The 9,330-nt window shown below is 36.5% G+C and overlaps 1 long non-coding RNA gene across 3 annotated transcripts; it reads right to left on the bottom strand.

Moving 5' to 3' along the window:
• Window positions 1-781: 781 nt before the first annotated feature.
• On the bottom strand, window positions 782-8,078 carry LOC129347849 (uncharacterized). Of its 3 annotated transcripts, XR_008600136.1 has the most exons (3): window positions 6,957-7,376; window positions 3,791-5,983; window positions 782-3,689 (listed from the first exon to the last, which is right to left on the bottom strand). It is a non-coding gene; the product is annotated as an uncharacterized LOC129347849 (long non-coding RNA). The 3 variants fall into 3 exon arrangements; XR_008600135.1 differs by lacking the exons at window positions 782-3,689; window positions 6,957-7,376 and adding an exon at window positions 7,833-8,078 and having other exon boundaries at window positions 3,731-5,983; XR_008600134.1 differs by lacking the exon at window positions 782-3,689 and having other exon boundaries at window positions 3,731-5,983; window positions 6,957-7,792.
• Between the last annotated feature and the right edge of the window lie 1,252 nt (window positions 8,079-9,330).

Here is a 9,330-nt window from a genome sequence, read left to right as displayed (position 1 = left end):
TGCTCTTTTCTCACTTTTCTTTTCTAATGTCTCATTTGATTTCCAAATGTTTTGTCTTTTTAATGTTTGTTGTTTTTTCAAATGTTTTATCGGCTTCTTTGAAAAATTTCCTTTTCTTTCCCAGTGTTTAATATTTCGATTAAATCTTTAAGGTTTTTCTTTTTAAATGTTTTACCACCTTTTAATGTTTGATTTTCTTTTTAAATGCTTCATTGTATTTTGTGTTTAATTCCTATTTAAATTTTTATTGTCTTTAAGATTTAATGTTCTAATTAAACATTTAATTCAATGTTTTGTCTTTTTAAAGGCTTAATGATCCAATTAAATGTTTTGTATTTTTAAAAAAATGTTTAATATTCTTCTTAATTGTATTCTTTAAATGTTTAATTATCTAAAATATTTCATTTTTAATGTTTCATATTTTTTAATTTCATAATTACATGTTTTGTATCTTTTGTTTATTTAAATATTTTGTCTGTTTAATAGAATTTAATTGTATTTAATGTTTTATCTTCTTTTTAAAAGTTTTGTTGTATTAAATGTTTTTTTCCTTTCATTTAATTGCTTTTTTCCAATGTAGATTATTTCTTTAATCTTCTTTTTGTCAAGATTTTAACCCCAACCTTAAAAATGAAACAAACCCTTAAATCACAATGAAAATACTTCTGTTGTCACAATCATGAGTTAGTCAAATATTCAGTTTATCAATTAAACTTTATTTGTTTAGCACCTTTCACACAGCTGACAAAATTAAACAAGCAAAGAGAAAAAACTATGCTAAAACATTATTTAAAAAAAAAAAAAAAAAAAATTTAACATGGTAATAAAATATGTTGTGTCCAGGGGATGGAGGGAGTTTATTGAAATCTTCTTGGGCTCACATGAGAAATCATTTAAAATATAAACTTGATATTCAGTCTAAGGAATCTGGAAACTGCAGAGCGACAGAAGAACCAACAGTATCTCCTGTTTTCTCCTTTAATGAGTCGACTCTTCTTGTGCTTTCAGACCAAAGAACTACAGACTCTTCACAACCTGCACAAACTCTTGGTACAGGACCTCACCACACGGGTCAAAAAGGTTTCCTTCTCATTTCTACTCTGAAGCTCACCTTCTCCTGCTCAAACTGCTGACAAATGTTTCTGCTGCTCTAAAGTCTGGTCTCCAGAACTTCCTAAAAACTCTCAAAGTCTCTTCTGCTGCAGGTTGCTTTGTAGAACTGTTCCAGAAAACCTCACTAAACCACATGGAGGAGCCTCAAGATAGTCGTCCAAATGAAACTGTACAAAAACCAAACAAACACAACCCAAACGCTAAAGTCTCCTGCAACCTACCAGAGAACCTCTGAGAACAGAGAATCAGGACAGGAACTCTTACCTTCTGGACAACCAACGCTGGTTCTCAAACAAGAATACAGAATGTGTCTGACCAACAACCTCTAAAGACTCACTACAGCCAAGACAAAGACACAACTCAGCTGCAGCAAATCCACTAATCACTGCACACATTAGCACCATGTGCTAACTGTGGCTAAAGAACCACATTTACCAAGACAGCTATCCAGTACAAAGCCCTAAAACACATTAAGAAACACATTAAAGACGATTTTACTGCTGGAAGCTGCAAGCCAACGCCTAAAAAACAAACTAAAGCAATGGAGCCAAACCCAGTTCAGTGGTGAAGAGAAACAGAGGAAATGTTTGTCTGCAGCTAAATAAAGCAGGAAGACACTGAGCTGCTCAGGTGTTCCTGATAACACCAAGCAGCCACCTGGACAGCCAATAGGAACACAGCTTACTGGGAGTCCAGAGGGCTGGGTTAGTGAAGGAAATTTAATTTAAAGTTGAAGCAGAAAGTTAACAAAGAAAGTTGAAAACCACCTTCTGATACCTGAAATCTCTGAGTTTTCACACAAAGAACACCTGAACATGTCAAACTGGTTCCATAGTAGAACCATCATTGTAAAAACATCATAGTATGGTGTGTTACTCAAAAAACATTAGGACCCGGCTGTCTAGGGTCACCGAGGAGAAACACAAAAACAGGACAAAGGCTGGTTTCCAGGGGGTTAGGAGGCTATTTATTTGAAAGAGGAAGTTTACAACAACACATGTGAGCAGAAAAATCACAAAATCTGTCTTTAGTTCAGCTGAAAATATTAGTTTTTGTCTTTTTTATTGACCAAACTTTTCAGGAAGTAGATGAAGAATAATTAAAGCTCTCATGTAGAAGTCCAACTTATTTTGGATCCTTGTGGAGAGTTTAATCTTAGAGTTTGTAAAGCTGTTGAGTTTTTAGAGTCACATGGATTGTTTTGACATTTAATAACTGAGTCCTGAAATAAAATTACAGTTGTAGATTTCTGTCATTTAGTCTGGACTAAACAAATAACAGCAGCATAAATGTCAAACATCATTATGAGGAGTCTGGATTGAGGTTTCTCACTTGATAATGATCAAAACATGAAATTTGGTTGGTTTAAAGGAATATTCCACCTTAAATCTTTGAATGTTGACGTAAAAGGTTGGTTTCAGGAAGTATTCCACCTACAAGGTCCTCACACATCCACCTTAAAGGAATATTCCACCAAAAATCCTTGGACATGCACCTAAAATGTTGGTTTAACTGAGTATTCTATCTAAAATCCTCAAAGAGACCTGAGGGGCTGGTTAAAAGGAATATTCCACCTAAAACCTCAAATATAGACCCGAAAGGGTGGTTTAGAAAAAAATCCTTCAATGTAGACCAAAAAAGTTAGTATGGAGGAATATTCCACCTGAACTGTAAACCTGAGAAGTTGGTTTGGAAGAATATACCATCCTAAACATCCTTTAATGTAGACTAAAAGACGATTTGAAAGAAAATTCCACCTAAAATCCTTCAATGTAGACCAAAAAATCTTAGTGTAAAGGAGTATTCCACCTTAAATGTAGACCTAAAGGATGGTTTGGAGGAATATTCTACTCTAAAATCTTCCAATGTAGACCTAAAAGGTTTATCTGATGGTATATTCTACCCAACATCCTGGAACATTTACCTAAAAGGTTGGTTTAATGGTATATTCCCAGAAGAACCCTTGAACATTGGGCTTAATGGTATATTCCACCCAAAATACTTGTACATATACCAAGAAGTCAGTGTAAAGGAAATGTAGATCTAAAAGGATTGTTTAAAGGAATATTTAAACTGTTATTTTCATTATTTAATAATCTGTTATCAGTCAGAACCCTGGCAAACTTATTTTCATCAGTTTTTTTAGTGGAAGTCACAAATAAAGGAGCTCTTGGTTTTTCCTGGCGTTACTGAGTCCAAAGCTGCTGTTTCAACACAGAACTTTCACATGCATCCACAAACCTCTCAGCACTCAAACATCCACAGACAGGAGGCCGGCTGGACCGAGGCTCGGCGGCGTCCTCAGACCCACGAGTCGGGGAGTCGCTGAACTTGTTGGTCCGGTTTGAAGGCCTCCGTGTGGTCCAGTAGAAGTCCACGTAGTCGGTGTTGGCTTTGAACCGCAGCGACTGGCCACCATCAGGTGGACCGGTTCGTCCTCATAGGACTCCTCCTGTAACCTTCAGGGGACCACAGGAACATTCAGTAGCTGTTGGAGTTCTTCCTGTCAGGCTCCTGGTAGAACGGCTCTGAAGAATCTTGTATTTGTCTTATCTGGAACAATCTAACAGCCTAAACTGTTAACAGCAGTGTAAAGAAGCAAACACACAGGTATAGATTAGGACTCAAACTAGATTTATTTTAGAAAACAAATCAGCTGAGAGGCATTTGTTCACACATGTGGCTGAATAGGAGGCCGTCCAATCAGATTGGAGGTCTTCACTCTGTAGGTTGTTTGTTGGGTGAGACTCTTGGACCTCCATCAGCTGACATGGATGTTTGATGGTCTTCCTCTCTAATGCCAGATGATTCATCCATGAATTCAGCAGCTACAGACTGAAATGAAGCTCATGCTGCAGTTATTGAATTCCTGTTCCAGATTAAATGTTCAGAGCTCACCTTGAATGCAGCCGTCTGCTGTCTGATAGTTTTTCTCATTGTAGTCTTCAATAAAGTCTTTTTCCTCATGTCAGGATGTGGTGAGACTCTTTCTCAGTCGCTGCAGACGTCCCTCATTGTGCATCTCCAGAGAAGAAACAGAAAAACTGGTCACTGCTTCAGCATCACAAACACTCTCCAGCATTGAGAGTGTTTTAGGAATTCATTCATTGTGTTGTGAACTTTGAAGGAGCAGAAACTTTACAGCTGCCAAAGATATGAGCTCCAATTCTGGATGTTTTAGGAAATGAAGTTCATCAAATGAACACTTGATTTTTGCTGATAACTATCATTAAATTACTGAAGAAATCTAACATAAAAACCTGTAAACTCTCAGGCAGCTTTTGTTGAAGTTTGTCTATAATTCTATCATCATGTTCTGGAACCAGGACTCTGCAGAAGTTCCTTCAATCAGATACTTGTGTGTTTCTATTTAAGGCCTCAGGTTTGAACATACAGCAGAGGATTAGAAAGGAGTGATTTTAATATTTAAATCAGTCCAGTAAATATTTGGAGTAAAAATGATTCAAATTTTGATTTAGATAGATTTGTGTCAAATAATATTGTAGAGTCTCACTTAAATATATCCAAATTAGTTCAGTGTATTTAGATTTTAAAGAATATTTGATTTCTTAATCTCAATACTGTAGGGTCTGACCCTAAATATTATAATAATGATGTAAATTTAAATAATATTTTAGTGCAGACTCATAAACTTTAATCAGCTAAACTTACATAATAAATATCACTGTACAATCTTAACCTGAACATTTATATTATTGAGGTAAATTTACATAAATCTTGATATTCTTAACTGGAATCTTAATTGGAGTCTTAACTGGAATATTTCTAACATTAATCTTTTTGTATTGTGCTGATAAACAACAATAACCTGACATTCAGATAATATTTATTGTCTGTGGTTGTGAGACTAAATTCCTCCACATTCTAGAACTTTAAATGCAGCAGCTGTAGGAATAAATAAAAATAAAACCTGTTCATTTCCACATTATGCACATTTATTTATTCTTAATATCTCAGACTGAATGGTAGCTGGCAGTAAAAACAAACTCATCTGCTGGACTGCATTTCCCAAAATGGAAACATGGACAGAATTTAACACTCATGTATCCATGGCAACGCTAAAGTTTCTGCTTCTTACCAAAGTTCACAACAGAAGTAAAGATTTTAATGTAAAACTTCAGGGATGACTGCTGACCATAAGTATTCTGATCAATACTTCATGATCAACATCAGGACAGATGTTACAACTCCAGCTGTTACATTAGACTGCAGTTATTCAGAGAAATTAAAACATCACATTCCTCATAAAAACTAGATGGGACTTTTATTAAATAAAGTGTTGGTGAATAAACAGTGTAAAAAGTGCAAAGCAGCTCCATTAAATCAGGAGATGTGAGACTTCCACAGCATGGATCACCATCTGCTGTGTTGATTCATAGCTGAATGTCAGAATGAACTGAGCTAGAAAAGCTGCTTTGAGCTGCAACATTACAGTCTGACAATCCAACACCATCACAGTTTTCATCTGGTTGTTTTGCTCCAACATGCTGTGAAGTTCAGTTTTTACCTGAATCAATACAGAGATTCTATTTCCAACCAAGACTGGAATAAAAATTAGGATGTTATGAGGTTATTAATGCAACTAAATCCTTTCACATGGAAGGATTTACTTCTAAGTTCTAATTCAAGTTTCAGTTGGAGCTCATTGTATTCACTAAGAAAAACAGCGATACCTTCATAGCAACATTTAATAAACCTAAAGCTTCCCTGTTGGCTCATTGGTGGAGTTTGTTACTGAGCATCTCAACCTTAAATCCAGTGAGACGACCATCTTCAGTCGAGGCCAGTCAGAGAACTTCAAGACCTTCCATCAGCTGGACCAGATGTGGCATCATCTCCCTCTGAACATCTGGATGACAGGAGAAAAGACAGAAATCAAACACAGATCACAGAAATACAATTTATTCACTTTCATCATTTTATAAAAGTAGCATGAACTTTATTAAAACTTGACAACATCAGTAATGAAAGTAAATGTTTTTATCTCGTGTTGAAGCTAAATTTAAAGTCACTTTTAATGACAGTTTATCCTGAGAGGAGTGAGAATGGAGCTTTTCTTTCCTTTTTATAATATTCCCTCAAAATATTCAGTTTATTATTGGCTTTAGAAGCATTTTTCTTTACTTATTTATTTTTAGAGACCTCAGACTGATGTACTTTGCTGGTTTGCAGATAATTTAATGTACAATGACAATAAAGATCTTCTATTCTAACACATTTTGATAAAACAAGAACTGAAACCTTCTCAACCATCTCTCAGTCTGCAAAATTCCAACTGTGACCAAGAATTATCTGATGTACTTATTATTATAATCTTTACTGAACCAGCCCTGGAATTAATAAAAATCTGTATATGGATATGATTTTCTCTGATGGGAAAACTATGGAAGCCGTAGTAACAATTAACTATCCTTTGAAGGGAAAGATTGGGTCTTCATTCAGGTGGATAAAAAAAATGCTCTCCCTTAAAAAAACTGCATAAATTAAAGTAAATCTCTTCTGCACTGCACACATACTACACTTTTGTATAACTCTGGATGTCAGAGTAAAGGCAGACAGATCCACCAATCAGCCACAACATTCTGACCACTGACAGCTGAAGAAAACAACATCCATCATCTTGTTCTAATGCAACGTTCTGCTGGGAAACCTTGACGTTCATGTGGATGTTTGACATGTACCACCACCTAAACACTGCAGGACAAACAACCCCCTAGTCTCCATGGCAACAGCAGTCCTTGATGCCAGCTGCCACCCTCAGCAGGACAAATTAAAACTACTCAGGAGTGGTCTGAGGAACACGACAGAGCTAAGCTGTTCACCTGGGTTCCACACTCCCCACATCCAGATCTGATGGAGCATCTGTGGGATGGTCCAGGATCAGCCTGGTCTAGGTAGGACCCACCCTGCAACCCACAGGATCCACAGAATCCACAGGATCCCCAGAGGTTCTGATGAACCACTGGGTCAGAGGAGTTTTAGCAGCATAAAGGGACCAACACAGTATTAGTCAGGTGGTCAGAATGTTCTACTGTTATATTGTCATGCTGATTATATGATCAGTAAATGTTACCATCAATTATAACGTCCACATTGATCAGGAAAAAAAAAAAAACCTATCAGTTCATTCAGAAACTGTGGGGTTAAACCTAAAAACACAGACCTCAACAGCAGTTTGTTTCAAAGCAGAACACCAGCCGGTTTTCACTAAAGAAGCTTTCAGAGCAACAATTAAATGACAGTTTTGTTCTCATTAAGTTCACAGAGTCAGAGTCAGCCAAAATAATGTACACACATCAGGAAAAGAAAAACTTTTATAAATATCTCATTTGTATAAGTACTTCTACACATATAGATTCCTCTTTCTAAGTTTGATCAAATCACGATAACTCTGTCCTGTTGTACGATGTTTTCCCAACAGATGGCGCTACCCTCATGAATGGAGCATCAACAAGTGACGTCTACAACACAACATAAATGTCTGGAAGCCAGTGGCCACCACTTTGAGCACCTCTTGTAATTATAGAGGCCAAAGATAACTTTTATTACTCTCATGAGGTCTGAATAAATTTGGTATTGAAATATTTATGCAAGTTTTTCTTTTCCTGATGTGTGAAACCATTATTTTGGCTGACTCTGTATGATGGGTTTCTGACAGGTCACCAGGCAACATCTTTTTATAATAATGACAAACATACCTACATTCTACAGGAGTGATTTTCCTCATGTGCAGGTAAAGATGTGTGAGGAGCTTAGAGATGACAGGAGCAGGAGTCATCCTCACTAATTCAGCTTCCACCTAGAAACAGAAAGACCACAAACAAACACACTGATATACTCTCAAACGTTCAACCTCACAGCCTCAAAATATCTGTTTAGGAAGTGTTGTGTTTCTAAATTCTGCTGAAAGCATTGACAGACATTCTCTTACAAGGTTGTGTAAAAAGCAGCCTGTCCTCTGAGCTACTGAGAAATCTTCCTGAACAAAGTTTCTATGTGTAAATCAGCTCAACAGAAACTAAAGCCTCAGTCAGAGATAACATATATAGCAAATTATAAAGAACTTTCTTTGTTAACTCAGACTTTCTGCTTCAACCTCACATAAAAAGGGGAGTTTAACTCGTCAGGTGACTGAAAATGAACGGCTTGTGCAGTTCTAGATCCAAAAGTAGGATGTTTCAACTCATGTTTTACTACAAATACATACAATAATAAATAAATACAATGGCCGGTTGTTAGTTTATTCACTATTAATGTCACTTTATATACTGGATTGAACGTGAGCAGTGGAAGAGAGAAGGAATTTAATGAAACTATGGAGATTCAGAGAGGTAATGTTGCGGAATGTTAAGTTTAGCGTGGTTTAATTCAAACCAGCTGAATGTTAAACTTCAGTGCAGCTGAATGGGTTTCAGTTAACCTTAAAGTAAAATAACTTTTTTAAAAGCTAAAATACACAGCAGAGAAATCCAGGTTGAATAGTTCACTCTAATAATGAGGACAGCTGCGACAGTAACTAACACAGGTGTTCAGTGGTAAGTTAGCCACCTGTGTTAATTAGCCCGCTAGCTAACTTAGCCGCTTAGCTAGCTAACGCGTCTGGACCAACTGCTCAAACACGACAAAACACAACTCTTCACAAGTCGCTGACTTAACGTACAACAAAACAACGCTACCGGTTAGAAGTATTTATCTTCTTACCGTGTTTTATTCCACAAACAAGGTCAACAGCAGCCAGAGATGCTACCAATGCTGACCAATCACTGCTCTCTGGCTCCGCCCTCTGAGAATCTTGTCGTTTGGCTCCACACTTGCTGATGACCACTTCCGGTCTGAGAAAATGAAAAAAACTGACCTTTTTTCGTTTCTGTCTCTTACTGATTTTATTTTTTTGTTATTCTAAATATAAAATGAAAATCAAAGCATTTTTAAAATTTCGTATATCCTTTTTTGATCATGAAAAGGAGAAACGCCTTGTATTTCAATTTTAATTTTTGTATTTTAAAACGAAAATCAAATAACCACTCGTTTTTTGTTTTTCAATACCCGTTTCAGAACGGAAAATCCAATTGCCAGATAAATACACGGACCATACTGCTTACCTTGCAGTGAACTCGTGGCCCAACATGGATTGTCCTCATGTAACGCTAGGAAATGTGCAGACCAATGTTCAACAATGTTCAACCAGATTTTTTT

The sequence above is a fragment of the Amphiprion ocellaris genome, chromosome 21, assembly GCF_022539595.1.
Source record: "Amphiprion ocellaris isolate individual 3 ecotype Okinawa chromosome 21, ASM2253959v1, whole genome shotgun sequence".
Lineage (NCBI taxonomy): Eukaryota > Metazoa > Chordata > Actinopteri > Pomacentridae > Amphiprion > Amphiprion ocellaris.
The sequence above is the reverse complement of the archived record's forward strand: the minus strand, read 5'-3'. Positions and strand labels throughout refer to the sequence as shown.